Source organism: Scyliorhinus torazame, chromosome 19, assembly GCF_047496885.1.
Source record: "Scyliorhinus torazame isolate Kashiwa2021f chromosome 19, sScyTor2.1, whole genome shotgun sequence".
Taxonomy (NCBI): domain Eukaryota; kingdom Metazoa; phylum Chordata; class Chondrichthyes; order Carcharhiniformes; family Scyliorhinidae; genus Scyliorhinus; species Scyliorhinus torazame.
In genome coordinates, this window is record NC_092725.1 from 35,485,068 (window position 1) to 35,513,056 (window position 27,989).

The 27,989-nt window shown below is 45.9% G+C and overlaps 2 long non-coding RNA genes across 2 annotated transcripts in view; both read left to right on the forward strand.

Annotated features, from left to right (window-relative positions):
* The window catches only part of LOC140395898 (uncharacterized), a 101,425-nt gene extending 82,674 nt beyond the window's left edge, over nucleotides 1-18,751 (forward strand). The window contains exons 2-3 of the long non-coding RNA XR_011936377.1: nucleotides 12,527-12,794; nucleotides 18,646-18,751. This is a non-coding gene — a long non-coding RNA (uncharacterized lncRNA). The remainder of the gene's footprint in view (nucleotides 1-12,526; nucleotides 12,795-18,645) is intronic.
* A 5,563-nt stretch (nucleotides 18,752-24,314) lies between these two features.
* LOC140395901 (uncharacterized) lies at nucleotides 24,315-26,897 on the forward strand. The gene is made up of 2 exons (XR_011936379.1): nucleotides 24,315-24,477; nucleotides 26,632-26,897. It is a non-coding gene; the product is annotated as an uncharacterized lncRNA (long non-coding RNA).
* Nucleotides 26,898-27,989: the final 1,092 nt, after the last annotated feature.

Sequence of the window (27,989 nt, forward strand, 5' to 3'; positions counted from 1 at the left end):
GTGCCTGGGCCTTCTGATCGGTGTGGTTAAGTTTCACGATTATGTGTACGGGCTTCCTCAATTCACCGTCGAGATCGACCATCGCCCGCTGGTCAATATAATACAGAAAGACGTGAATGACATGACACCTCGCCTCCAGCGTAATCTTCTCAAGCTCCGGCGATACGACTTCCAGCTGGTATACACCCCAGGCAAAATCCTCATCATTGCCGACGCTCTCTCCAGGGCAGTCAACACTCCGTGTGACCCAGCGTGATTCGTCTGCCAGGTTTACGCCCATGTGGCCTTTGTGGCCTCCAATCTACCTGCCATGAATGAACGCCTTGTCCAAATTCGCCGGGAGACGCGGCTGACCCTTTGCTACAGTGTGTCATGCGCCACCTAACAGACGGGTGGCTCAAGTGCCAATGCCCTCAGTTCTATAATGTCAGAGATGATCTGGCGGTAGTAGACGAGGTTCTTCTGGAACTGGACTGCATTGTCATGCCGCATAGCATGCAACAGCTCATCCTGGAACAGCTACACGAGGGCCACCTTGGCGTGTAGAAGTGCCGCCGACGGGCCCGAGAGACAGTGTACTGGCCCGGCATTAATGACGACATAGCCAACACAGTGCTCAACTGCCCCACTTGTCAGCGCTTCCAGCCGGCCCAACCACGTGAGACCCTGCAGCCCCATGAGTTGGTCACGTCACCTTGGACCAGGGTGGGCCTCGACCTGTTCCACGCGCTGGGCAGAGACTATGTCCTGATTGTGAACTACTTTTCAAATTACCCAGAGGTGATACGGTTGCACAACATCACATCGTCTGCAGTCATCCGTGCCTGTAAGGACACCTTTCCTCGACACGGCATCCCACTCACGGGGATGTCAGACAATGGCCCCTGCTTCGCCAGCCAGGAATGGTCCAACTTTGCCAGGCGGTATAATTTTGCACATATGACATCCAGTCCCCTGTACCCCCAATCCAACGGCAAAGCGGAGAAGGGCGTCCACATAGTCAAACGGCACCTCTGCAAGGCTGCCGATGCTGGGTCCGATTTCTACCTTTCCTTGCTGGCCTATCGCTCCGCCCCACTTTCCACTGGCCTGTCGCCAGCCCAGCTGCTCATGGGTCACACGCTGAGGATGACGGTGCCATCCATTCATGTCCCAGACCTCGACCACGTTCCGGTCCTTCGCCGGATGCAGCTGTCTCGTGCACAGCACAAGGCGGCTCATGACTCCCGTGCAGCTGATCTCCCTGCTCTGGCTCCAGATGACAGGGTCCACATCCATCTTCCGGATGGTGGCTGGTCTGCAACCGCTGTGGTCGTTCGGCAGGCGGCCCCCTGCTCATTCCTGGTTCGTCTACCGGATGGCTCCATTCTGCGCCGCAACCGATGTGCCCTTCGTCTCGTTACGCGCTCGCTGCATGGTCCTCCACTGTTGCCTCGCCCTCCTGCTGACCCTGCCGTGGACTATGCAGAGACCCAGTCACTCTGCATCCTCCTCACTCTGACGCAGTCCAGCCCGCTCCTCAACCGGTGGCTCCCAACCCAACCTTGAGGTGGTCAACCAGAATTCGTCGAAACTTAATTTGTGAACTTTGTGGACTTATGGACTTTCTGATTTGTTCTGTTCTTCCGTTGAATCGTTTACATGGTTTTTATATAGTGTTCATCTCGTCATTCTTGTGACATACTGTTTTTCTGCACCAGGCACCTTCCCATGTAAATAGCTTAGTTCTCATGTACATAGTCCTGTAAATATTTCGCACACACGTAGTCAGGGACATTCTCACCATACACTATTTATTGCCACACAGGTACATTTTTTTATAAAAGGGGGGATGTCATGATATACAGTATATCATGGTGCAGACACACACTGATGGACACACAGTGGGACCAATCAACACACACAACACTGCAGCCAATCACCAGTTAGAGCACACACACTATAAAGACAGGGGGCATCAGAGTTCCCGTTCATTCAAGTTGCAGCTAGCAAGGAGGACAGAGCTCACAGCCTGCAACTCAGACATTTACCATGTGCTGAGTGCATCTACTGGTTAGGACAAGGCAAAGGTCTTGTTGGTGACCTGTATGTGTTCCACGGATCCAGAACACCCAACACAACACTGCCAATGTCCCATACATTCAAATCCAGTCTATCTTGGCCAGATCCTACCATATTTTGTTAAGTAAGAAGTCTTACAACACCAGGTTAAAGTCCAACAGGTTTGTTTCGATGTCACTAGCTTTCGGAGCGCTGCTCCTTCCTCAGGTGAGAACATTCACCTGAGGAAGGAGCAGTGCTCCGAAAGCTAGTGACATAGAAACAAACCTGTTGGACTTTAACCTGCTGTTGTAAGACTTCTTACTGTGCTCACCCCAGTCCAACGCCGGCATCTCCACATCATGGTATTTTGTTAAATTCTACTCTCCCCCAATCCAAAATTTTTTTGCAACTAGTCTACTTCTTTGTCCATAACAAATTTAAATTTAAGCGCTTTGTGGTTGCTATCACTAAAATACTCCTCCACCAACTCATCAACCAGCTGTCCGGCTTCATTACCCAGAATTATGTGTAGCATTTTACCATCCTTACTGGATGACACACAGCTTGGCGGAGTTGCTCATAGTACCAAGGATTGTCAGATGACACAACAGAATATAGATAGATTGGAGACGTGGGCTCATAAATGGCAGATGGAGTTTAATCCGGACAAATGCAAGGTGATACATTTTGGAGGATCAAATCTAGGTATGAATTATACTGTAAATATTAACATATAGAGGGATCTGGGCGTGCAGATCCACAGTTCCCTAAAAGTGGTAACACAGGTGGCCAAGGTGATTAAGAAGGCATTTGGCATGCTTGCATTCATCAGCCAGGGCATTGAGTACAGGAGTTTGGAAATCATGTTGCGGCTGTATAAAACCTTGTTTAGGCCGCATTTGGAGTATTGCGTGCAGTTCTGGTCACCACAGTATCAGAAGGATGTGGAAGCTTTGAAGAGAGTACAAAGAAGGTTCACCAGGATGTTGCCTGGTCTCGAGGGTGCTGGCTATGAGGAGCGATTGAATAAACTAGGATTGTGTTCACTGGAAAGATGGAAGCTGAGGCTATGCCTGAAAGAGGTCTACACAATTATGAGATGGTACACAGACAGGGTGGATAGTCAGAGGCTTCTCCAAGGGTGCAATTATAAATTACAAGGGGGCACAGGTTCAAGGTGAGAGGGGGAAAGTTTAAGGGAGATGTACGGGGAGCGTGTTTCACGCAGTGAGTGGCGGGTGCCTGGACCGCGCTGCCAGAAGGTGTGGTATTGACAGGCACATTCGCAGCATCTATGAGACATCTGGGTAGGTTCATGAATAAGGAGGAAATAGAGGGATACGGACCGAGTCAGCCCATCATAGTCGGCACAGGCTTGGAGGGCCGGAAGGCTTGTTCCTGTGCTGTACTTTTCTTTGTTCTTTGGATCCTCGACATATTTTTTTTTTTTAATTTAGTGTACTCAATTTTTTTTTCCAATTAAGAGGCAATTTAGCATGTTCAATCCACCTACCTTGCACATCTTTGGGTTGTGGGGGCGGAACCCACGCAAACACGGGGAGAATGTGCAAACTCCACACGGACAGTGACCCAGAGCCGGGATCAAACCTGGGACCTCGGCTCCGTAAGGCAACAGGGCTAAGCCATTGCGCCACTGTGCTGCTCTGGATCCTCTCCATATTGAGCTAAAAGGTTCTCCTGTATAAATTTTAAGAACTCAACTCCATCTCAGCCCTTAACATGATGGTTATCCCAATTAATTTTGGGAAAGTTGAAATCACTTAATATAATTATCCTCATATATTTTTACATCCTTCCGCATATTGAAATCACATTTGCTTCTCAATTTCCTGCTGACTATCTAGCGGTCGATAATAAATACCTAGCAACGTAGCTGTCCACTTTTTATCCGAAACTCTACCCAAAAAGCTTAATTTGAGTTGGCCACTTCCCGACATAAAATGGAGAACCGCAAAAGCTGAAGGGAAATTCAGCCAACACAGGCAAAGACTAGCAAATACAGAAATCATGTATATTCAAACCTGCAAAACAACAGGGCAGCACGGAAACCAGCAGCCATCTGCATAGTAATGCGCGACTCCAAGGCACAATGGCAACAGTTAAGGTGAATAAAGCCAAGCCACACTCCTCAGCGCCAACAGGAGCTAAGACAAAGGGAGGCCAACGGACATTTAGGGACCGCCCAACGATCAGGAAACAACTCCAGTATTGGAGAAATCGATCCAAGTGATCGGGACGCAGTCCAATCACTTGTAGTGTAGCCACCTGAGTTGGCCACTTCCCGACTTAAAATGGAGAACTGCAAAGGCTGAAGGGAAATTCAGCCAACACAGGCAAAGACGAGCAAATACAGAAATCATGTGTATTGGAATATTGGAACCTGTAAGGAACCAGGCAGCACTGAAACCAGCAGCCATCTGCATAGTAATGAGCAATTCCAGGGCACAATGGCAACAGTTGAGGTGAATAAAGACAAGCCAGACTCCTCAGCGCCAGCAGGAGTCAAGACAAAGGAAGGCCAACGGACATTTAGGGACCGCCCAACAATCAGGGAACAACTCCAGTATTGGAGAAATCGATCAAAGTGATCGGAACGCAGTCCAATCACTTGGAACCAGGTACGGGGTCCGCCCCGAAGGGCGGGAGGCCCCTGCGGACTATAAAGTAAAACCCCCAAGTCCAAATCGGCGTTCTTTGGCAGGGTCACTCAGGAACTTGAATCAACCCGTGAGAGTGACCTGTCTCAGCTGCCGCCAATGAAGTAAGTCTCAAGTCAACGCTTGCTATGAGATAGACGCTCCTAGCTACCAGTCCATACCAGCTTTTGAATCCTGCAGACTCAGGACCTGAACAAAAGGCCATTTGTTCCCCTGACCTGGTGGGCCAGTCCGAAGCTAAGTATAGGCCTTTTAGTGATAGGAATAGCCCAGAAAGTAGAGTTTATGCATGAGTAGTGATTTACTGTGTATAATAAATGTGTTTTGATTTGAATCTTACTAATTGGTGTGTTGAGTTATTGATCATTACTTGAACTTGAACCTCATGGCGCTATCATAAAGATACCTGGCGACTCTAGAGCAAATGTTAAACAAACAGAGCAAATTACGATTTAAGAGTCAACCAAAAGTTAGCAACAAGATCATCACTCCTTAATGCAGTAACTGCCTCCTTAACTAATAGTGCAATGTATCCTCCTTTTCTACACCATCGTCTGTATTGCCTAAAGATTTTATATCCCAGTATGTTGAGCTGCCAACCTGCCCCTTATTCCAGTATATTATAATTAGACATGTCAATCACTCAGTTCTAAAGACTTACCAGGGACACCAATCATCGCAAGGATGGGTTATTAACATGCTTGAATAACCTGGAGTGTGTATATCCGATCAGCCATTGATAGTCATGCACGTACATAGAAAGGCACTGAAGTGCCCAGGAAAAATCCTTGCTCATTGTTGCAACATTCCAACCTTTGTTTCTTGGAGTCTGACCCATTGTTTTAACATTCTAATCAAAGCTTTTCGGATTATAACCGATTGTTGCAACAATCCATTCTGTTGTTCCACAATTCAGTTCATTGTTGTTACCTCTCCATCTACTTTACTCAGCTTACGATGCAGTATTTTAGCACTCTTTCCCACTGTTATCAGATTCCGTTCTCTCCCCTCCTGAGAATTTTATGTTCAGCGATTCCTTCCTTCCCAAGCCCACGCCTCCACCCCATCCCCGTAACCCCACCCAACCTTTTGGACACTAAGGACAATTTAGCATGGCCAATCCACCTCACCTGCACATCTTTGGAATGTGGTCGGAAACCGGAGCACCCAGAGGAAACCCACTCAGACACGGGGAGAAAGTACAGACTGCGCACAGACAGTGTCCTCAGCTGGGAATCGAACCTGGGACCCTGGAGCTGTGAAGCAACTGTGCTACCATGCTGCCCAGGGATCTGGCAGTCTTATACACCTGTCAATAAAGGTGGAGAGGGAGGTGTAACAATCAATTAGGATGGCAAATAGTATGTTGTCCTTCGTTGCATGATGATTTGAGTTCAGAAGTAGGGATGCATTATTGCAGTGATACACCTCCTGGGTGAAACCACACCTGGAATATTGCACGCAGTTTTGGTCTGCTAACCTAAGAAAGGATATATGTGCCATAAGGGTGACAGTAGGGGTTCAGTAGGCTGATACCGGGGTTTGTGGAACTTCCAAAAGAGGAGGTATTAGTTTGACTCGACATGTATTCACTGTAATCTGATTGACTTGTATACAATTCTAACAGGGCTGGACAGATAAATGCAGGGAGATTGTTTATTTCCTGGTTGGAAAATCTAAAGCCGGGAGACACAGAATGCAGGGTTGACCAATTAGGACTGAGCTGAGGAAAAATATCTTTGCTCAAATGGGAGAAAACCTGTGGACTGTTCTACCACAGAAGGCCGTGGAAGCAAAGTCACTGAACATAATCAATGAAGAGATTTGTTTAAAGATTAAAATCCATGGCGGAACAGGCTCAAAGGCCCGAATGATCTACTCCTGCTCATCATTTCTGTGTTTCTGTGAGATGAGCTACTTGCCACTGACGGCCTTATGCAGCCACAATATTTACTTGGCCTCTTCAGTTTGATTACTACGCCAAGGATGTTGATACTGTGTGGGTGACTCATCTCATTGCAATCAAATATGAAGTGGGAATGGTTAGATTCTCTCTTGATTGGGATGGGCAAGTCAGCCAGTTGTGCGGCTATAATGCTATTTGCCACTGATCAGACAAAACAAGATTATTGTTCAAGTCTTGCTGCATTTGCACAACGGCTGCTCGGAATCTCTAATGACGCAGAACCTTTTGGCTTTGTTAGAAATGTCCCTGTAACATGGAACAGTCCAGTGACCTCCTGACATCCTGTCCGATAGATAGACTGAACACACTGCAACAAACTTGCATTCGTAAATAGCCCTAGCACAGGAGCTAGGATCTCATTGCCCACCTATTTGTAAAAGACACTGCAACGTGGAATTTTCTCAACTTAATAGTTGCTACTTGAACACTCTGTTTCTTTAGCAGACCATGCCTGAACTGAACAGTTTAATGCAAAAATAATATGGAATGCTTCACACATCATTATACCTGCACACAAAAGATTAGTTTGGAGGTTGTATTCAATGCGATGAGATACTTCAGTGCAGAGATTCTGTTCAGTGGGTGCATTGAATAAAGTGTGGAGTCTGTGCTCAACATGAACAAAGAACAAAGAAAATTACAGCACAGTAACAGGCTTTTCGGCCCTCCCAGCCTGCGCCGATCCAGATCCTTTATGTAAACCAGTCTTCTATTTTCCAAGGATCTACTTCCCTCTGTGCCCCGCCCGTTCATAAATCTGTCTAAATGCATCTTAAATGATGCTATCGTGCCCGCCTCTACCACCTCCGCTGGCAAAGCGTTCCAGGCACCCACCACCCTCTGCGTAAAAACCTTTCCACGCACATCTCCCTTAAACTTTCCCCCTCTCACCTTGAAATCGTGACCCCTTGTAATTGACACCCCCACTCTTGGAAAAAGCTTGTTGATATCCACCCTGTCCATACCTCTCATAATTTTGTCGACCTCAATCAGGTCCCCCCTCAACTTCCGTCTTTCCAACGAAAACTATCCTAATCTACTTAACCTTTCTTCATAGCTAGCACCCTCCATACCAGGCAACATCCTGGTGAACCTCCTCTGCACCCTCTCTAAAGCATCCACATCCTTCTGGTATTGTGGCGACCAGAACTGCACGCAGTATTCCAAACGTGGCCTAACCAAAGTCCTGTACAACTGTAACAAGACCTGCCGACTCTTGTACTCAATACCCCGTCTGATGAAGGCAAGCATGCTGTCTGCATTCTTGACCACTCTATCGACCTGCTTTGCCACCTTCAGGGTACAATGGATCTGAACACCCAGATCTCTCTATACAACAATTTTCCCCAGGACTCTTCCATTGACCGTATAGTCCGCTCTTGAATTAGATCTTCCAAAATACATCACCACGCATTTGCCTGGATTGAACTCCATCTGTCATTTCTCTGCCCAATTCTCCAATCTATCTACATTTTGCTGTATTCTCTGACAGCCCTCCTCGCTATCTGCAACTCCACCAATCTTAGTATCATCTGCAAACTGGCTAATCAGACCACCTATACCTTCGGCCAGATCATTTCTGTATATCACAAACAGCAGTGGTCCGAGCACAGATCCCTGTGGAACACCACTAGTCACCTTTCTCCATTTTGAGACACTCCCTTCCACCACTAATCTCTGTCTCCTGTTGCCCCGCCAGTTCTTTATTCATCTAGCTAGTACATCCTGAACCCCACACGACTTCACTTTTTCCATCAACCTGCCATGGGAAACTTTATCAAACGCCTTACTGAAGTCCATGTATATGACATCTACAGCCCTTCCCTCATCAATTAACTTTGTTACTTCCTCAAAGAATTCTATTGGGTTTGTAAGACATGACCATCCCTCCACAAAACCATGCTGCCTATCACTGAGAAGTCTATTTTCTTCCAAATGTGAATAGATCCTATCCTCAGTATCTTCTCCAGCAGTTTGCCTGGCACTGACGTCAAGCTCACAGGTCTATAATTCCCTGGATTATCCCTGCTATCCTACTTAAACAAAGGGACAACACTGGCAATTCTCCAGTCCTCCAGGACCTCACCCGTGCTCAAGGATGCTGCAAAGATATATGTCAAGGCCCCAGCTATTTCGTCCCTCGCTTCCCTCAGTAACCTGGGATAGATCCCATCCGAACCTGGGGACTTGTCCACCTTAATGCCTTTTTGAACACCGAAAACTTCCCCCTTCCTTATGCCGACTTGACCTCGAGTATTTAAACATCCATCCCTAGCCTCAACATCAGTCATGTGCCTCTCCTTTGTGAATACCGATGCAAAGTACTCATTAAGAATCTCACCCATTTCTTCTGACTCCACGCATAAATCCCCTCTTTTGTCTTTGAGTGGGCCAGTCCTTTCTCTGGTTACCCTCTTGCTCCCTACATACAAATAAAAGGCTTTGGGATTTTCCATAACCGTTAGCCAAAGATATTTCATGACCCCTTTTAGCCCTCTTTATTGCGCGTTTGAGATTTGTCCTACTTTCCCGATATTCCTCCAAAGCTTCATCAGTTTTAAGTCGCCTAGATCTTATGTGTGCTTCCTTTTTTACCTTAGCTAGTCTCACAAATTCCACCTGTCATCCACAGTTCCCTAATCTTGTCATTTCTGTCCCTCATTTTCACAGGGACATGTCTGTCCTGCACTCTAATCAACCTTTCCTTAAAAGACTCCCACATTTCAAATGTGGATTTACCCTTAAACAGCTGCTCCCAATCGACATTCCCTAGCTCAAGCCGAATTTTGTTATACTTGGCCTTTCCCCAGTATAGCACTCTTTCTTTAGGACCACTCTCGTCTTTGTCCATGAGTATTCTAAAACTTACGGAATTGTGATTGCTATTCACAAAGTAATCACCGACTGAAACTTCAACCACCTGGCCGGATCATTCCCCAATACCAGGTCCAGTATGGCCCCTTCCCGAGCTGGACTATTTACAGACTGCTCTAAAGAACTCTCCTGGATGCTCCTTACAAATTCTGCTCGATCTACGCTTGCAACACTACATGAGTCCCATTCAATGTTGGGGAAGTTAAAATCTCGCATCACGACCACCCTATTGCTCCTACATTTTTCTATAATCTGTCTACATATTTGTACCTCTACTTCACGCTCGCTTTTGGGAGGCCTGTAGTAAAGTCCCAACAATGTTACTGCATCCTTCCTATTTCTTAGCTCTACCCATATTGCCTCAGTGCAGCTATGTGCAATGTGGATGATGTGCTCAGCGTGTCGACTATGTTCAGTGCTGGGACTGTATATAATATACATTCCATGTTAACTGTAGACGAGTGAGGCCAGTAGTTTGGGACGGGAGTTTGTTTAGGGGATGAATACGATAGCTTTTGCCTTACTGTTAGAAATAGAGAAATGAAAGCCCTCCCATTTAGGAAGGGCAAGAACATTTGAACATGTAGATGGGGAGATAATTAATGACTTAATTTGAACAGTAGAGAGAGAGATGTCAGAAAATCAAGCGATCAGGGTGTAGAAACAGTTTGATTTCAGATGGGAAATTATAACAACAAGAAGTAGCATGCGTGAGTCGTGCACACGCACCCTAATTGTAACTATAACATAGAACAGTACAGCGCAGAACAGGCCCTTCGGCCCTCGATGTTGTACCGAGCATTGTCTGAAACCAAGATCAAGCTATCCCACCCCCTGTCATTCTGGTGTGCTCCATGTGCCTATCCAATGACCGCTTGAAATTTTCTAAAGTGCCCGACTCCACTCCCACAGCAGGCAGTCCATTCCACACCCTAACCACTCTCTGAGTAAAGAACCTACCTCGAAAATCCCTCCTATATCTCCCACCATGAACCTTATAGTTATGCCCCCTTGTAACAGCTACATCCACCAGAGGAAATAGTCTCTGACTGTCCACTCTATCTATCCTCCTCATCAGCTTATAAACTTCTATTAAGTCGACTCTCTTCCTCCTCCGCTCCAAAGAGAAAAGCTCCCTCAACCTTTCCTCATACTTTAGGAAAATTGACTGGGACTCACTTAGTGTTCGGGGCTTGGACCGGGCAGAGTTTATAAGGAGCATCGAGGACGGCTTCTTAAAACAATATGTAGAGAAATAAAAGCCCTCCCATTTAGGAAGGTCAAGAACATTTGAACATGTAGACCAGGAGATAATTAATGACTCAATTCAAACAGTAGAAAGAGAGATGTCAGAAAATCAATCAACCAGGATCTAGATACATTTTGATTTCAGATGGGAAATTATAACAACAGGAAGTAGCATGCGTGAGTCGTGTGCACGCACTCTAATTGTAACTATAACATAGAACAGTACAGCGCAGAACAGGCCCTTCGGCCTTCGAAGTTGTACCGAGCATTGTCCGAAACCAAGATCAAGCTATCATTCTGGTGTGCTCCATGTGCCTATCCAATGACCGCTTGAAATTTTCTAAAGTGCCCGACTCCACTCTCACAGCAGGCAGTCCATTCCACACCCTAACAACTCTCTGAGTAAAGAACCTACCTCAAACATCCCTCCTATATCTCCCACCCTGAACCTTATAGTTATGCCACCTTGTAACAGCTACATCCACCCGATGAAATAGTATCTGTACGTCCACTCTACCCGTTCTGAGACATCCTGCACCCTGGCACCAGGGAGGCTAGGCGTGCATGCACTAGACTTCAGACTTACAGGATACAGGAGTGCGCTCTCTCGTGTCTCGGGCGGGGTGTGGGAGGCGGTGTAGTTCTACAACAAATGGATAACATCCTCAGAATACAAAGATGAGGAGAAACATCTTCACTTAGCGGCGAGTGGACATGTGAAATTCCTGACCAGAGATGGCTGCGGAGACCAAGTTACTGAATATGTTTAAGGAGGAAATGGAGATCTAAGTAATCTACTGAGCCAATGTCTTTGTCATTCTCCAACAATTACTCTAAAACCGAGACCTTGTCAGCCAAAACTTTCCTCAAGTATTTGATGGCAAATTGATGGCAGAGTATTTCACATCCACAAAGATTACCATTATCCCGGCATTGAATCCATAAATCGCTCGATCGCGACCTTAGGCCTGAACCCAATTCTGTGGACCTTCGCTGCTCCATCGGAAATGATCAGTCAATGCATTCCCACATCTTTCGGGAGAAGGCCTGAAGTAATGTATCTTGTCATCAGTGATGTTTGGAATTGCTTACGAACAGCGACAGTGTGTTCCACTCTCTTCAATTAGTGTTCATGCAGCCATCACTTACTGTTTCATTAAAATATTGATCTGAACATCAATACAATTTGTGTGTTTCAGAAATTATGTGAGAGTGAGAGCCCTTAACAACAAGACATTTGATCAGAGCTTCAATGAAGCTGAGGAAGATTTCACCCAATAAGAAATAAAGGGTTAAACGTTCAGTGGCCTGAATTGTGCCCAACACGAAGGAAGATGTATTTGTTGTAGACATGTTATCTTAGTCTCTGCTGATCGTTTCAGGAGTTCCTCTCAGTCGTGCCTGACATACAACATATTCGGCTGTTGCCTCAATGAATTTACTACATCATGTTGACTTCAATATGAATATCCACTGACGCTTGCACAGTAATAAAAACAGAAAGTGCCTTTGGATAGGCTGTGCAATCTGTTCGCCTGTGTTGACAGATAGCGAGTCATGTCCATAGATAGAGAGAACCTGGACAGCGCACTGGCCCTCCCTGTACCTAGGCCCATTCTCCAGCCCCATCTCCGTAACCTCAACCAAACATTTGGACACAAAGAGGCAATTTAACATGGTCAATCCACCTAATCGACTCAATTTTTGATTGTGGCAGAAAACCAGAGGAAACCCACGCAGAGAAAGGGCAAACTCCACACAGTCAGCCAAGGTCAGAATTGAGCCTTGGTCCCTGGTGGTGTTAGGCAGCAGTGCTAACCACTGTACCATCGTGTCGCCCACTTCACACGAGCGCTAGACAATACCCTCTTCAAAAGAACACCATCCGGCCTCTTTCCTTGGCATTCTGGAGTCAACACTGATGTGAACCGTACTTGAACCTTCAGATTTTCGGCGGGATCAGTGGCCAGGAGTCTGTCGGGAAGGTAAGTTTACCTCTTTAAAAACTTACCTTCAGAGCTGCAGGAAGTCGGCCGTGGGGATTTCTGGGAAGATTTGTTAGTACCTGTGTATAAGTTGGGCAGTTCCTGTGTTAGAGAATTGGAGCTGGAGCTGGATGAACTTCGGATGATTTGGGAGGCAGAGGTGGTCATAGATAGAAGCTTCAGGGATGTAGTTACTCCGAAGACTAAAGATAGATGAGTGATGGTGAGAGGGGCTGGGAGGAAGCAGTCAGTACAGGGATCCCCGATGGTCGTTCCCCTTAGTAACAAGTGTACAGTTTTGGATCCTTTTGGGGGGGGGAACTTACCAGGGGTAAGCCATGGGGTACAGGTCTCTGACACAGAGTCTGTCCCTGTTGCTCAGAAGGGAAGGGGAGAGAGGAGTAGAGCATTAGTCATTGGAGACTCCATTGTTAGGGTGATAGATAGCAAATTATGTGGGAACATAAGAACATAAGAACTAGGAGCAGGAGTAGGCCATCTGTCCCCTTGAGCCTGCTCCACCATTCAATGAGATCATGCTGATCTTTTGTGGACTCAGCTCCACTTTCCGGCCCGAACACCATAACCCTTAATCCCTTTATTCCTAAAAAAACTATCTATATTTATCTTAAAAACATTCAATGAAGGAGCCTCTACTGCTTCACTGGGCAAGGAATTCCATAGATTCACAACCCTTTGGGTGAAGATGTTCCTCCTAAACTCAGTCCTAAATCTACTTCCCCTTATTTTGAGGCTATGCCCCCTAGTCCTGCTTTCACCCGCCAGTGGAAACAACCTGCCCGCATCTATCCTATCTATTCCCTTCATAATCTTATATGTTTCTATAAGATCCCCCCTCATCCTTCCAAATTCCAACGAGTACAGTCCCAGTCTACTCAACCTCTCCTCGTAATCCAACCCCTTCAGCTCTGGGATTAACCTAGTGAATCTCCTCTGCACACCCTCCAGTGCCAGTACGTCCTTTCTCAAGTAAGGAGACCAAAACTGAACACAATACCCCAGGTGTAGCCTCACTAACACCTTATACAATTGCAGCAGAAACTCCCTAGTCTTAAATTCCATCCCTCTAGCAATAAAGGACAAAATTCCATTTGCCTTCTTAATCACCTGTTGCACCTGAAAACCAACTTTTTGCAACTCGTGCACTAGCACACCCAGGTCTCTCTGCACAGCAGCATGTTTTAATATTTTATCATTTATATAATGATCCCTTTTGCTGTTATTCCTACCAAAATGGATAACCTCACATTTGTCAACATTGTATTCCATCTGCCAGACACAAGCCCATTCACTTAGCCTATCTAAATCCCTCTGCAGACTTCCACTATCCTCTGCACTTTTTGCTTTACCACTTATCTTAGTGTCGTCTGCAAACTTGGACACATTGCCCTTGGTCCCCAACTCCAAATCATCTATGTAAATTGTGAACAGTTGTGGGCCCAACACTGATCCCTGAGGGACACCACTAGCTACTGATTGCCAACCAGAGAAACACCCATTAGCCCCCATTCTTTGCTTTCTATTAATTAACCCCCCTCTATCGCGGTACACCCTGTCACCCAAAGAATCTCCCTGGCCTCCGGATCCCACTCCGTGGAGATCCGGGGGTACTGCATCGCCACCCTCACCGTCCAGGGCGTAGAGTTCATCAACTTCCGGCTCTACGTCCGCCCAACCTCTGCGCTGCCTTGCTACTTGGCCTGGACTTCCAGTGCAACCTCCAAAGTCTAACTCTAAAATTCGGCGGACCCCCACCACTCCTCACTGTATGTGGCCTCACGACCCTTAAGGTGGACCCACCCTCCCTGTTAGCAAACCTCACCCCGGATTGCAATCCTCTATCCATGCTACTACTTTCCCCTTAATGCCATGCATATTTATCTTATGCAACAACCTTTTGCGTGGCACCTTGTCAAAGACTTTCTGGAAATCCAGATATACCACATCCATTGGCTCCCCATTATCTACCGCACTGTTAATGTCCTCAAAAAATTCCACTAAATTAGTTAGGCACGACCTGCCCTTTATGAACCCATGCTGCGTCTGTCCAGTGGGACAATTTCCATCCAGATGCCTCGCTATTTCTTCCTTGATAATAGATTCCAGCATCTTCCCTACTACCGAAGTTAAGCTCACTGGCCTATAATTACCCGCTTTCTGCCTTCCTCCTTTTTTAAGCAGTGGTGTTACGTTTGCTAATTTCCAATCCGCCGGGACCACCCCAGAGTCTAGTGAATTTTGGTAAATTATCACGAGTGCATTTGCAATTTCCCTAGCCATCTCTTTTAGCACTCTGCGATGCATTCCATCAGGTCCAGGAGACTTGTCTACCTTTAGCCCCATTAGCTTGCCCATCACTACCTCCTTGGTGATAACAGTCCTCTCAAGGTCCTCACCTGTCATAGCCTCATTTCCATCAGTCACTGGCATGTTATTTGTGTCTTCCACTGTGAAGACCGACCCAAAAAACCTGTTCAGTTCCTCAGCCATTTCCTTATCTCCCATTATTAAATCTCCCTTCTCATCCTCTAAAGGACCAATATTTACCTTAGCCACTCTTTTTTGTTTTATGTATTTGTAGAAACTTTTACTATCTGTTTTTATATTCTGAGCAAGTTTACTGTCATAATCTATCTTACTCTCTCTCTCGTGGTTGGTGTGTTCCCTCCCAGGTGCCAGGGTCCGCAATGTCCTGGATCGTGTTTTCGGGATCCTTAAGGGGCAGGGCGAGCAGCCCCAAGTCGTGGTCCACATAGGCTCCAACGACATAGGTAGGAAAAGGGATAGGGATGTAAGGCAGGAATTCAGAAAGTTAGGGTGGAAACTGAGATCTAGAACAAACAGATCTCTGGATTGTTACCACTGCCACGCGCTAGCGAGATCAGGAATAGGGAGAGAGAGCAGTTGAACACGTGGCTACAGGGATGGTGCAGGAGGGAGGGTTTCAGATACCTGGATAATTGGGGCTCATTCTGGGGTATGTAGGACCTCTACATGCAGGATGGTCTACACCTGGACCGGGGGGGGGGGTACCAATATCCTGGGGGGGGGGGGGGGGGGGGGGGGGGCGGGGGTGGATTTGCCAATGCTCTTTGGGAGGGCTTAAACTAGTTCAGCAGGGGGTTGGGAACCTGAATTGTAGCTCCAGTATATAGGAGGTTGAGAGTAGTGAGGTCATGAGTAAGGTTTCAAAGTTGCAGGAATGTACCGGCAGGCAGGAAGGCGGTTTAAAGTGTATCTACTTCAATGACAGGAGCATCCGGAATAAAGTGGGTGAACTTGCGGCATGGGTTGGTACCTGGGACTTCGATGTTGTGGCCATTTCGGAGATATGCGTAGAGCAGGCACAGGAATGGTTGTTGCAGGTGCCGGGGTTTAGATATTTCAGTAAGCTCAAGGAAGGTGGTAAAAGAGGGGGAGGGGTGGCATTGTTAGTCAAGGGCAGTGTTATGGTGGCAGAAAGGACGTTTGATGAGGACTCGTCTACTGAGGTAGTATGGGCTGAGATTAGAAACAGGAAAGGAGAGGTCACCCTGTTAGAAGTTTTCTATAGGCCTCCGAAAAGTTCCAGAGATGTAGAGGAAAGGATTGCAAAGATGATTCTGGATTGGAGCGAAAGTAACAGGGTAGTCGTTATGGGGGACTTTAACTTTCCAAATATTGACTGGAAATGCTATAGTTCAAGTGCTTTAGAAGGGTCCGTTTTTGTCCAATGTGTGCAGGAGGGTTTCCTGACACAGTATGTAGATCGGCCAACGAGAGGCGAGTCCATATTGGATTTGGTACTGGGTAATGAACCAGGACAGGTCTTGGATTTGGAGGTAGGTGTGCACTTTGGTGATAGTGATCACAGTTCGATTAAATTAATTTTAGCGATGGAAAGAAATAGGTATGTACCGCAGGGCAAGAGTTACATCTGGGGGAAAGGCAATTACGATGTGATGAGGCAAGATTTAGGATGCATCGGATGGGGTGGAAAACTACAGGGGATGGGCACAAGTGAAATGTGGAGCTTGTTCAAGGAACAGATACTGCATGTCCTTGATAAGTATGTACCTGTCAAGCAGGGAGGAAGTGCTTGAGCGAGGGAACCGTGGTTTACTAAAGTAGTTGAAGCACTTGTCAAGAGGAAGAAGGAGGCTTATGTAAAGATGAGACGTGAAGGTTCAGTTAGGGCGCCCGAGAGTTACAAGTTAGCTAGGAAGGACCTAAAGAGAGATTTAAGAAGTGCCAGGAGGGGGCATGACAAGTCTTTGGCAGGTAGGATATCAAGGATAACCCTGAAGCTTTCTATAGATATGTCAGGAATAAAAGAATGACTAGGGTAAGAGGAGAGAGAGCCAGACAAGGACAGTAGTGGGAAGTTGGCTATTGCAGAAAATATGGAGGTATGGGATTCAGGGTGATTTAGCAGTTTGGATCAGAAATTGGCTGGCTGGAAGAAGACAAAGAGTGGTGGTTGATGGGAAATGTTCAGACTGGAGTCCAGTTACTAGTGGTGTACCACAAGGATCTGTTTTGGGGCCACTGCTGTTTGTCATTTTTATAAATGACCTGGAGGAGGGCGTAGAATGATGGGTGAGTAAATTTGCAGATGACACTAAAGTCGGTGGAGTTGTGGACAGTGCGGAAGGATGTTACAAGTTACAGAGGGACATAGATAAACTGCAGCGCTGAGCTGAGAGGTGGCAAATGGAGGTTAATGCAGAAAAGTGTGAGGTGATTCATTTTGGAAGGAATAACAGGAAGACAGAGTACTGGGCTAATGGTAAAATTGTTGGTAGTGTGGATGAGCAGAGAGACCTCGGTGTCCATGTGCATAGATCCCTGAAAGTTGCCACCCAGGTTGAGAGGATTGTTCAGAAGGCGTACGGTGTGTTAGCTTTTATTGGTAGAGGGATTGAGTTTCGGAGCCATGAGGTCATGTTGCAGCTGTACAAAACTCTGATGCACCCGCATTTGGAGTATTGCGTGGAATTCTGGTTGCTGCATTATAGGAAGGATGTGGAAGCATTGGGAAGGGTGCAAAGGAGATTTACCAGGATGTTGCCTGGTATGGAGGGAAGATCTTATGAGGGAGGGCTGAGGTATTTGAGGCTGTTTTCGTTAGAGAGAAGAAGATTAAGAGGTGACTTAATTGAGGCATACAAGATGATCAAACGACTAGATAGGGTGCACAGTGAGAGCCTTTTTCCTCGGAAGGTGATGTCGAGTACGAGGGGACATAGCTTTAAATTGAGGGGAGATAGATGTAGGACAGATGTCAGAGGTAGGTTCTTTACTCAGAGAGGCGTAAGGGCGTGGAATGCCCTGCCTGCAACAATAGTGGACTCGCCAACATTAGGGGCATTTAAATGATCGTTGGATACACATATGGATGATAAGGGAATAGTGTAGATGGGCTTTAGAGTGGTTTCACGGTCGGCGTAACATCGAGGGCTGAATTACGCTCTAATGTTCTATGTCCTATGTTCTATGAACCAGCAACATACAGACTGTGGCATCTAATCCACCACCTTAACTGAAAATGCCCCTCTAGCAGATAGACCATCCTGAATTGGAATTAAAGACATGTTAAAAATTATCTACCTAAAATAAGACCAACGGAAATTGGAACCTATCATTTTGAAGTTTTGGAAAAAAAATTAGCTGGGAGATAGGAGAACGTGAAGTGTTGCAGAATATCTGCCCAATGTAGCTGAGAAGCTGGGAGGTGGGAAACTACAGCAGTTCTCCGAGAGTAGGGGCTACGTGAATTCAATGCGTGTTCAAATAAATCTATTATTTTAATATAAACTCGCTGAATTTAAAATTCCGTGCTATTCTGCAGATTGAATCCAGGCCAGATTCCTGATAGATATTGTCAGACTTGCTTAACTGGACAGAGAACATGTTGTACAATGAATAAAGAACCAGAATGAATCATTATCGTGGAAGTAAGTGAATACATGTCTAGCAGTGACCATAATATGAAAGAGGCAGACATTTAGTCCGCAAGACAGGAGTTCCAGATGCTGTGGTTTTAGCATGAATTATGTTTCACATGGACGGAACCAAAAACAAAATTGATACATTCAAGTAGATTAATTATAAACAGACCCACCTAGAGGAAAGAGGGATGGTCTGAAAGAAGTATGTCACGCAGTGCATATCGGCAGAAGATGTCTAAAATGTCAACATCCAGTTGTACCTTTCGTGATGGTCTTTATAATTAGATGCCACGATCAAACAAACAATATTGTAGGAATTGTGACATCTGGTCAATTCAGGACCAATTGCGATTTGATTATGAGGGTGTCCACATTGTGTTGTTACTTGTTATTGAGGACAAGACAAGGGTGGCCTATTAACACACCATGCCCTGCAATTCTGAAACAATGCAGCCAATAACTCTACCACTGGATTTGTGTGTATAGCTGGGTTTTTTCAAAGAATAATAGGGGCTGGTTTAGCACAGTGGACTAACCAGCTGGCTTGTAATGCAGCGCCGGTTCAATTCCCGTGCCGGCCTCTCCGAACAGGCGCCGGAATGTGGCGACTAGGGGTTTTCCAGTAACGTCATTGAAGCCTACGTGTGACAATAAGCGATTATTATTATTAATAATAAAATGATACAGCAGCGAACGATTCTGTACATCTTTTTCTGTTAACTTGTAGTTCGAACTGCAAATACAGCTCAATATTCCTTATACTTTGCGAAATATCACTGAAGTACGTCCTCCAATATCTAACTATCTCTGAACATGAATCCTCTGTTCCCTCAGGGTAACTATTGCATTTTCCTGCCCCATACCTTCAATCAATGCCTCCTGGTTACTGACCCCAAAGGGGACAGGTATCTTCCATTCTCCCTCACTATGTCACGGCTAATTTTGTACGTCTTAATCAGCTGCTCGCCACCCGCCACAGTGCCTCTTCCTCTCCCTTCACCCACATCCGTCAGTGATATCTGCTCTATTGAAAATAACGCAGTCTCACCAATCTCTCTCTACATCTTCGCCCTTGATAGTTTTACAGTGTGCAAAATGTATTGTTTCCTCTTTATTATGTATTTTACCCTGGCATCTGGAGGGACTCACTGAAATGATTGCCAACCTGTCTGGATGTCTGTCTACCAATGGAATCTCCGACAGGACAAATCTTTCAACCTATTGTTGTTGATCCATGTTAGTCATATTCTGATTGCTGCCAAGGTACGGACAGCATGTATTTAATTTTGGTTCATTCTGTTCTAGACTGTGGAAGTCGCTGTATAGGCCAACATTGATTGCTCACTCTTCAGTGTACCCGATGTTCACAGTAACCTCATTACAGTGTTAATGTAAGCCTACTTGTGACAATAATAATAAAGATTATAAAGATTATAAAGAAGTGCGTTTGAGACAGGGCAGGCGATCCGCCTTCTGTAATCGCTAGTGTTCACCTGCGTAAATTCACTGTGCTGTTCAGGAGGGTATTCAGGGCATCCTCGCTTCCTCATGCCTCCACAATTGGCTACTTGTTGAGGGTGGTGCAAACCAAGGGGAAGCATGTACTGTATGCTTCGTGCTATTCATTGGGGTGACCATCATTGTTCCAGAACGATACTGTCCATGTGGTATCGCCTTCCGTGATCCTGAAACAAAGAATGCCTGACCAATATTCCACAGTGGCGCCATAGAACATAGAACATAGAACATAGAACGATACAGCGCAGTACAGGCCCTTCGGCCCACAATGTTGCACCGAAACAAAAGCCATGAGTTTAGACATGCTAACTAACATGCTTGTCTATCTTTTGACATTCCAAAACCCAATCAAATGAGCGAACTGTCATGAAATCCCCACACAGAAGGAAAAGAGCAGCAGATACCAGGCGGCATTAATACCTGGAGGCTCCCCTGCATATCACATCCCATCCTGACTCAAACATATATCCTCGTTCTTTCACTGCCGCTGAGTCAAAATCCAGAAATATCTCCGAACTGCATCGTGGGTGTATCGACTTCTCAGGGGGACTACCGCTTTTTTAAGAACGCAGCTCAGCATCAGCTACTGAAGGCAAGCAGAGATGGGAAATAAATGCTGGCAAACCTGTGGCGCCCATATGCTGTAAATGAATTGTTAAAATAGCTAATGTGGTACTGTTGTTTAAGAAAGGTAGCAGGGATAATCCTGGAAACTATAGGCCGGTGAGCCTCACGTCAGTAGTAGGTAAATTATTGGGGGGAATTGTCAGGCACAGGATTTATACCCATTTAGAAACAAATTAACTCATAAGTGATAGACAGCATGGTTTTGTGAAGGGGAGGTCTTGCCTCACTAACTTGATCGGGTTTTTTGTGGAGGTAACAAAGATGAGCGATGAGGGAAGGGCGGTGGATGTTGTTTACATGGACTTCAGTAAAGCCTTTGACAAGGTGCCTCATGGCAGACTGGTACAAAAGCTGAAGTCACGGGATCAGAGATGAGGTGGTAAGATGGATACAGAACTGGCTCGGTCACAGAAGGCAAAGGGTAGCATTACATAAGACCATAATAACTAGGAGCAGGAGTAGGCCATCTGGCCCCTCGAGCCTGCTCCACCATTCAATACGATCATGGCTGATCATTTGTGCACTCAGCTCCACTTTCCGGCCTGAACACTATAACCCTTTATTCTTCAAAAAAACTATCTGTCTTTATCTTAAAACATTAATAAAGGAGCCTTTACTGCTTCACTGGGCAGGGAATTCCATAGGTTCACAACCCTTTGGGTGAAGAAGTTCCTCCTAAACTCAGTCCTATAATCTACTTTCCCTTATTTTGAGGCTATGCCCCCTAGTTCTGCTTTCACCCGACAGTGGAAACAACCTGTCCGCATCTATCCTATCTATTCCCTCCATATTTTTATATGTTTCTATAAGATCCCCCCTCATCCATCTAAATTCCAACGAGTAAAGTTCCAGTCTACTCCACCTCTCCTCGTAATCCAACCCCTTCAGCTCTGGGATTAACCTAGTGAATCTCCTCTGCACACCCGCCAGTGCCAGTACATCCTTTCTCAAGTAAGGAGACCAAAACTGAACACAATACTCCAGGTGTGGCCGCAGTAACACCTTATACAATTGTAGCATAACCTCCCTAGACTTCAACTCCATCTCTCTAGCAATGAAGGACAAAATTCCATTCACCTTCTTAATCACCTGCTGCACATGTAAACCAACTTTTTGCGATTCATGCACTAGCACACCCAGCTCTCTCTGCACAGCAGAATATTTTAATATTTTATCATTTAAATAATAATCCCTTTTGCTGTTATTCCTACAAAAATGGATAACCTCACATTTGTCAACATTGTATTCCACCTGCCAGACTTTAGCCCATTCACTTAGCCTATCCAAATCCCTCTGCAAACTTCCAGTATCCTCTGCACTTTTTGCTTTACCACTCATCTTAGTGTCGTCTGCAAGCTTGGACACATTGCCCTTGGTCCCCAACTCCAAATCATCTATGTGAATTATGAACAATTGTGGGCCCAACACTGATTCCTGAGGGACACCACTGGCTACTGATTGCCAACCAGAGAAACACCCATTAATCCCCACTCTTTGCTTTCTATTAATTAACCAATCCTCTATCCATGCTACTACTTTCCGCTTAATGCCATGGATCTTTATCTTATGCAGCAACCTTTTGTGTGGCACCTTGTCAAAGACGTTCTGGAAATCCAGATATACCACATCCTTGGCTCCCCGTTATCTGCCGCACTGCCGTCCTCAAAAAATTCCACTAAATTAGTTAGGCATGACCTGCCCTTTATGAACCCATGCTGCGTTTGCCCAAGGGACAATTTCCACCCAGATGCCTCGCTATTTCTTCCTTGATGATAGATTCCAGCATCTTCCCTACTACTGAAGTTAAGCTCACTGGCCTATAATTACCCGCTTTCTGCCTACCTCCTTTTTTAAACAGTGGTGTCACGTTTGTAATTTCCAATCCGCCGGGACCACCCGAGAGTCAAGTGAATTTTGGTGAATTATCACTATTGCATTTTCAATTTCCCTAGCCATCTCTTTCAGCACTCTGGGATGAATTCCATCAGGGCCAGGAGAATTGTCTACCGTTAGCCCCATTAGCTTGCCCATCACTACCTCCTTAATGATAATAATCCTCTCAAGGTCCTCGCCTGCCAAAGCCTCATTTCTATCAGTCACTATCATGTTATTTGTGTCTTCCACTATGAAGACCGACCCAAAAAACCTGTTCAGTTCCTCAGCCATTTCATCATCTCCCATTATTAAATCTCCCTTCTCATCCTCTAAAGGACCAATATTTACCTTAGTCACTCTTTTTTGTTTTATATATTTGTAGAAATTTTACTATCTGTTTTTATATTCTGAGCAAGTTTACTCTCATAATCTATCTTACTCTTCTTTATAGCTTTTTTAGTAGCTTTCTGTTGCCCACTACAGATTTCACAGTCCTCTCGTCTCCCACTAATTTTGCCACTTTGTAAGCTTTTTCCTTCAATTTGATACTCTCCCTTATTTCCATAGATATCCACGGTCGATTTTCCCTCTTTCTACTCTCCTTCCTTTTTGTTCGTATAAAAAATTGTTTGGAAGGTTCTCCACTGTTCCTCAACTGTTTCACCATAAAGTCTTTGCTCCCAGACTACGTTAGCTAGCTCTTCTCTCATCCCATTATAATCTCCTTTGTTTAAGCACAAAACACTCGTGTTTGATTTTACCTTCTCACCCTCCATCTGTATTTTAAATTCCACCATATTGTGATTGTTCCTTCCGAGAGGATCCCTAACTATGAGATCATGAATCAATCCTGTCTCATTACATAGGACCAGATCTAGGACCGCTTGTAGGTTCCATTACATACTGTTCGAGCACACTATCGCGGATACATTCTATAAACTCCTTCTCAAGGCTGCCTTGACCGAACTGGTTAAACCAATCGACATGTCAATTAAAATCCCCCATGATAACTGCTGTACCATTTCGACATGCATCAGTTATTTCTTTGTTTATTGCCTGCCCCACCATAATGTTACTATCTGGTGCTCTTAGAGTTCTCCGATCAGTGACTTTTTCGCCTTACTATTCCTGATTTCCTCCCAAATGGATTCAATCCTATCATCCATAGCACCGATGTCATCCCTTACTATTGCCTGGATGTCATCCTTAAATAACAGAGCTACACCACCTCCCTTACCATCCACTCTGTCCTTCTGAATAGTTTGACACCCATGGAATTTAACTCCCTGTGCTAAACCAGCCCTATCATGTTTCACTCTGTTAAATTAAATTATATGTAAATGATGTAAATGTTCTATGTGTAACACCTTATGGGTTCAATCGAATGGGAAGATCTGGACTGACATTCAAAGGCAAACTTGTGATCAGCATAGGACATCGCCACTTTAGGAAAAGTATTAATGGGACGTCTCACAGGCAGAATGGACACCCCCCGATTACATTGGCACAATCCAGTCACACCCAGATTATGTGGTTATAAATGCAGCAAATCTTCCGAGTAAGCTTTCAGAACACTTCCACGCCAGCTTTCTGATCTAGATCCCGAGGAATTCTGAGGAAGATGGGAAGAGCGGTGCTTTCCCTGCTATGTTTCCTGCTGACGACTCAGTTCATCACTTCTGATGACATTTTCGCCAAAAGAGGACCCGAAGGTTGATGAATTTCCTCATCTTCCAGCAGCTATTGTTCAGCAGGGTGTAAACCAAATGTTTTCCTTTATTTGTCTCACTTTTATTACTTATTAATTATATTACTGCACAGGAATTGGACGTTTCTGGCAAGGGGATTAACCCTTCTTGAGCTCTAAATCCCGAGATGCAGTGGAGGGCAGTGCTTTCCCTCCAGTACGAATACCCCATACCGTGCTGTTATTGGGCCTTTATTAGGCACAGAAATCAGTGAAGGTTTTAATTCCAATCGGGCTGATGGGCGTCATGGTGAGGCGACATGTATGTGTGCATGTTCCCATACAGAGGCTGTCATTGTCCATCTATCTGGTGGAGGTGGCGCTTTGGAAAGTTGCTGTGGAAGGAGATTTGATGAGTTTCTTCAGGGAATCTTGGAGGGGCCCACGCACTGCTGCCGCCATGCGGCGGGCTTGATAGTGGGCGTCGCGGAGGGGGGGGGTGAGGGGTGCGGCGTGGCGTAAAGGAAGTGGATATTATGGGTTGCGGCTGCAGTGCTCATCAAACCAGACGGTTTCTCATGTGGAGCCTCTTTAATTTTGTGAGGGTCACTCACCCAGGTCATGGGACAATATTTGATCATCAGCTAAATTTTGCTTTGATAAGTACGTACTGCTTTGAGGAATAAGCAGGTGAGTTACCCGCCGTCAAATGAGAAACCTCTGGGGCGTCATTCTCCGACCCCCCGCCGGGTTGGAGAATGGCCGATGGCCGCCGTGAATCCCGCCCCCGCCCCCACCGAAGTCTCCGCTCCCGGAGATTGGGCGGGGGCGGGAATCCGGCCGCGCCGGTTGGCGGGACCCCCCGCTGGATTCTCCGGCCCGGATGGGCCGAAGTCCCGCCCAGGAATTGCCTGTCCCGCGGGCGTAAATCAAACCTGGTATTTACCGGCGGGACCAGGCGGCGTGGGCGGGCTCCGGGGTCCTGGGGGGGGGGGGGGGGGCCGCGGGGCGATCTGACCCCGGGGGGTGCCCCCACGGTGGCCTGGCCCGCGATCGGGGCCCACCGATCCGTGGGTGGGCCTGTGCCATGGGGGCACTCTTTCCCTTCCGCCTCCGCCACGGTCTCCACCATGGCGGAGGCGGAAGTGACTCTCCCCACTGCGCATGCGCGGGAAACTGTCAGCGGCCACTGACACTCCCGCGCATGCGCCGCATTTCCGCGCCAGCTGGCGGGGCAACAAACGCCATTTCCGCCAGCTGGCGGGGCGGAAATCCCTCCGGCGTCGGCCTAGCCCCTCAATGTTGGGGCTAGGCCGCCAAAGATGCGGAGACTTCTGCACCTTTTTGCCGGCGCGATGCCCGTCTGATTTGCGCCGGCTTTGGCGCCAGTCGGCGGGCATCCCGCCGTTGGGGGAGAATTTCGCCCCTGATCTCCTCTTGTGTTCACATGATTAACCCGGCTAGTCCAAACATATTTCACCTCCCGGGATAATCTCATGTAGCTAAACTGGCGGATTCAGCGGCATTAATGCCGTTCAATCTCAAGGGCCGATATTTGGAGTCTCTCCTGTAAAAATGGAATAACATGGCATTTCACTGACAGAGAAACAAATACACATGTTTGCTCGATCCGATTAACCTGGCAGATTCCATAAAGGTGGGGGGTTATGCGACCTGCGGTTCAAGGAAACAAATTACATTAAATGGGTATCTGTCCGATAAAAATAGGAACTGAGTGAAAACGTTTTGCGTTACTTTCTCAGGCAACATGGCCGGACACTTTCCATCCTGTGAAATTCCATTCGCTGTTCATGGCACTTTGCGACTTGCAGGGTTCCCTATAATACAGAGCTGGACGTCCACACCCCGATGTTAAAGATCCATTCTGCTTGGTGAGCGGCAAGATTCTACAGAAATCGTTCGACATAATAGTTCGAACTTGACATTGCTCTGTTCCAGATCTCAGAAAGCGCGGTTATTATTTGATCCACGCTGCTAAAATCCACCTGGGCTGTACTTTACGGAGAGGGAGAGAGATGTGCAGTTTTATTCAGAGAGTTGAATATATGTGTTTCATCTTTAGTTCGAATATCACCGACAACCCCACAGTTTAAACACTCATTTCTGTCCTAATAGCTACAAGGATATTAATTAATTATTTTGCCATCTATAATTCCAGATATCTGCAGCCAGATCGGAAAGGGTATATGCAGGGATGGCAGATGTTACGTACAAAACGTGGACTTCGGAGCATGTGAACTATTGGGATCGTGCTGCATTTCAATCCTGTGAACGCTGCAGTGACTGAACTTCAATAGCCAACGCTCTCAAAATCAGGAATGAATGGATAACTTTAACCTGGGGGAAACAAAAACAGCTGGCACCATGTCTCTGCTGTCTGCATAATTTGCTGTACTCAGAAATAAAATTACATCTTTGATCACAGCCCATCCCTTATTTCCCTTTAGTATCAGGGTGCCTGAGGATAAAGTTCTTGGTGTGGAATTAGGGTTAAATAATATAGAGTGTGAGAAATACCGCTCACCTTTTAATAATTTACACTTAGTCAAATTCTGAAGAAGTATTTATTATCGATCTTGCAAGAGCGGGTGCCTCCAGTAAGCAACAGCAGACACAAAGAATTCACACATCATCACTTTGTTATATACAATCCATGAAAATACAATCCGTGAGAAACAATCCGTGAGAAATACATCCCACAAACTATAGAAAGGGCAGTTCCCTTAACAGTGATCCCTTATTTGGCCTCCCCCTTGCATAGTGGTTTCTGTCAGCTCCTGGTATATCCTTGGACCGTCAGTTAAAGATAAGAATGAGGCCCCCTGCTTGCACCTGCTATCTTCCCCCTTGCTTAGCAATTTCTGTTATTGTACATCCCGTTCTTCCCCGAAGGTCAGCCTTGTACATAGTTACAACAACTCGCTCACTATAGCTTACTCAGAACTTGACATGTTAATTTTCCCATCAGGCCTCATTGTTGACATCTTAATTGTGAACCAGAGTTTATACATGTAAAAACAACACAAAATGTTCATTTCTCACAAGAGGAATTTCACGAAACATGAAGGAGGAGAAAACATCAGGGATCTCGGCGAGAGACTGGGCTTGGGAAGAGTTCACACAGTTATATCTCGGCTACTTCAAGTTATCGCCACCATCTTCTGAAGGGTAACTCGGGATGGGCAATAAATGTGGCCTATTCAGCGACGCCCACACTCCGTAAATTAATTTTAAAAAACGTTGAGTACATCTTAAAATCAGTCTTTTTCCTTGAAACAATAAATATGCCGCCCACCTAATCGTGCAAAAGGCCTGTATCAGGTTTTGCATAAACCACTGTTACTGACGCCCCCTATGCCAACCTCTCCACCAATCTGAGTAGATTTCCTCAATACCCTTTCTCCTCTCAACTAATTTTTTTTCAAATGAAAAAGTTAGCTTCCAATTTCTGCTCATCTCATTTTAGGTTTGAAGGACCTCTTCCCCTCAATAGTTCCAAACACATGATGGTCTCTA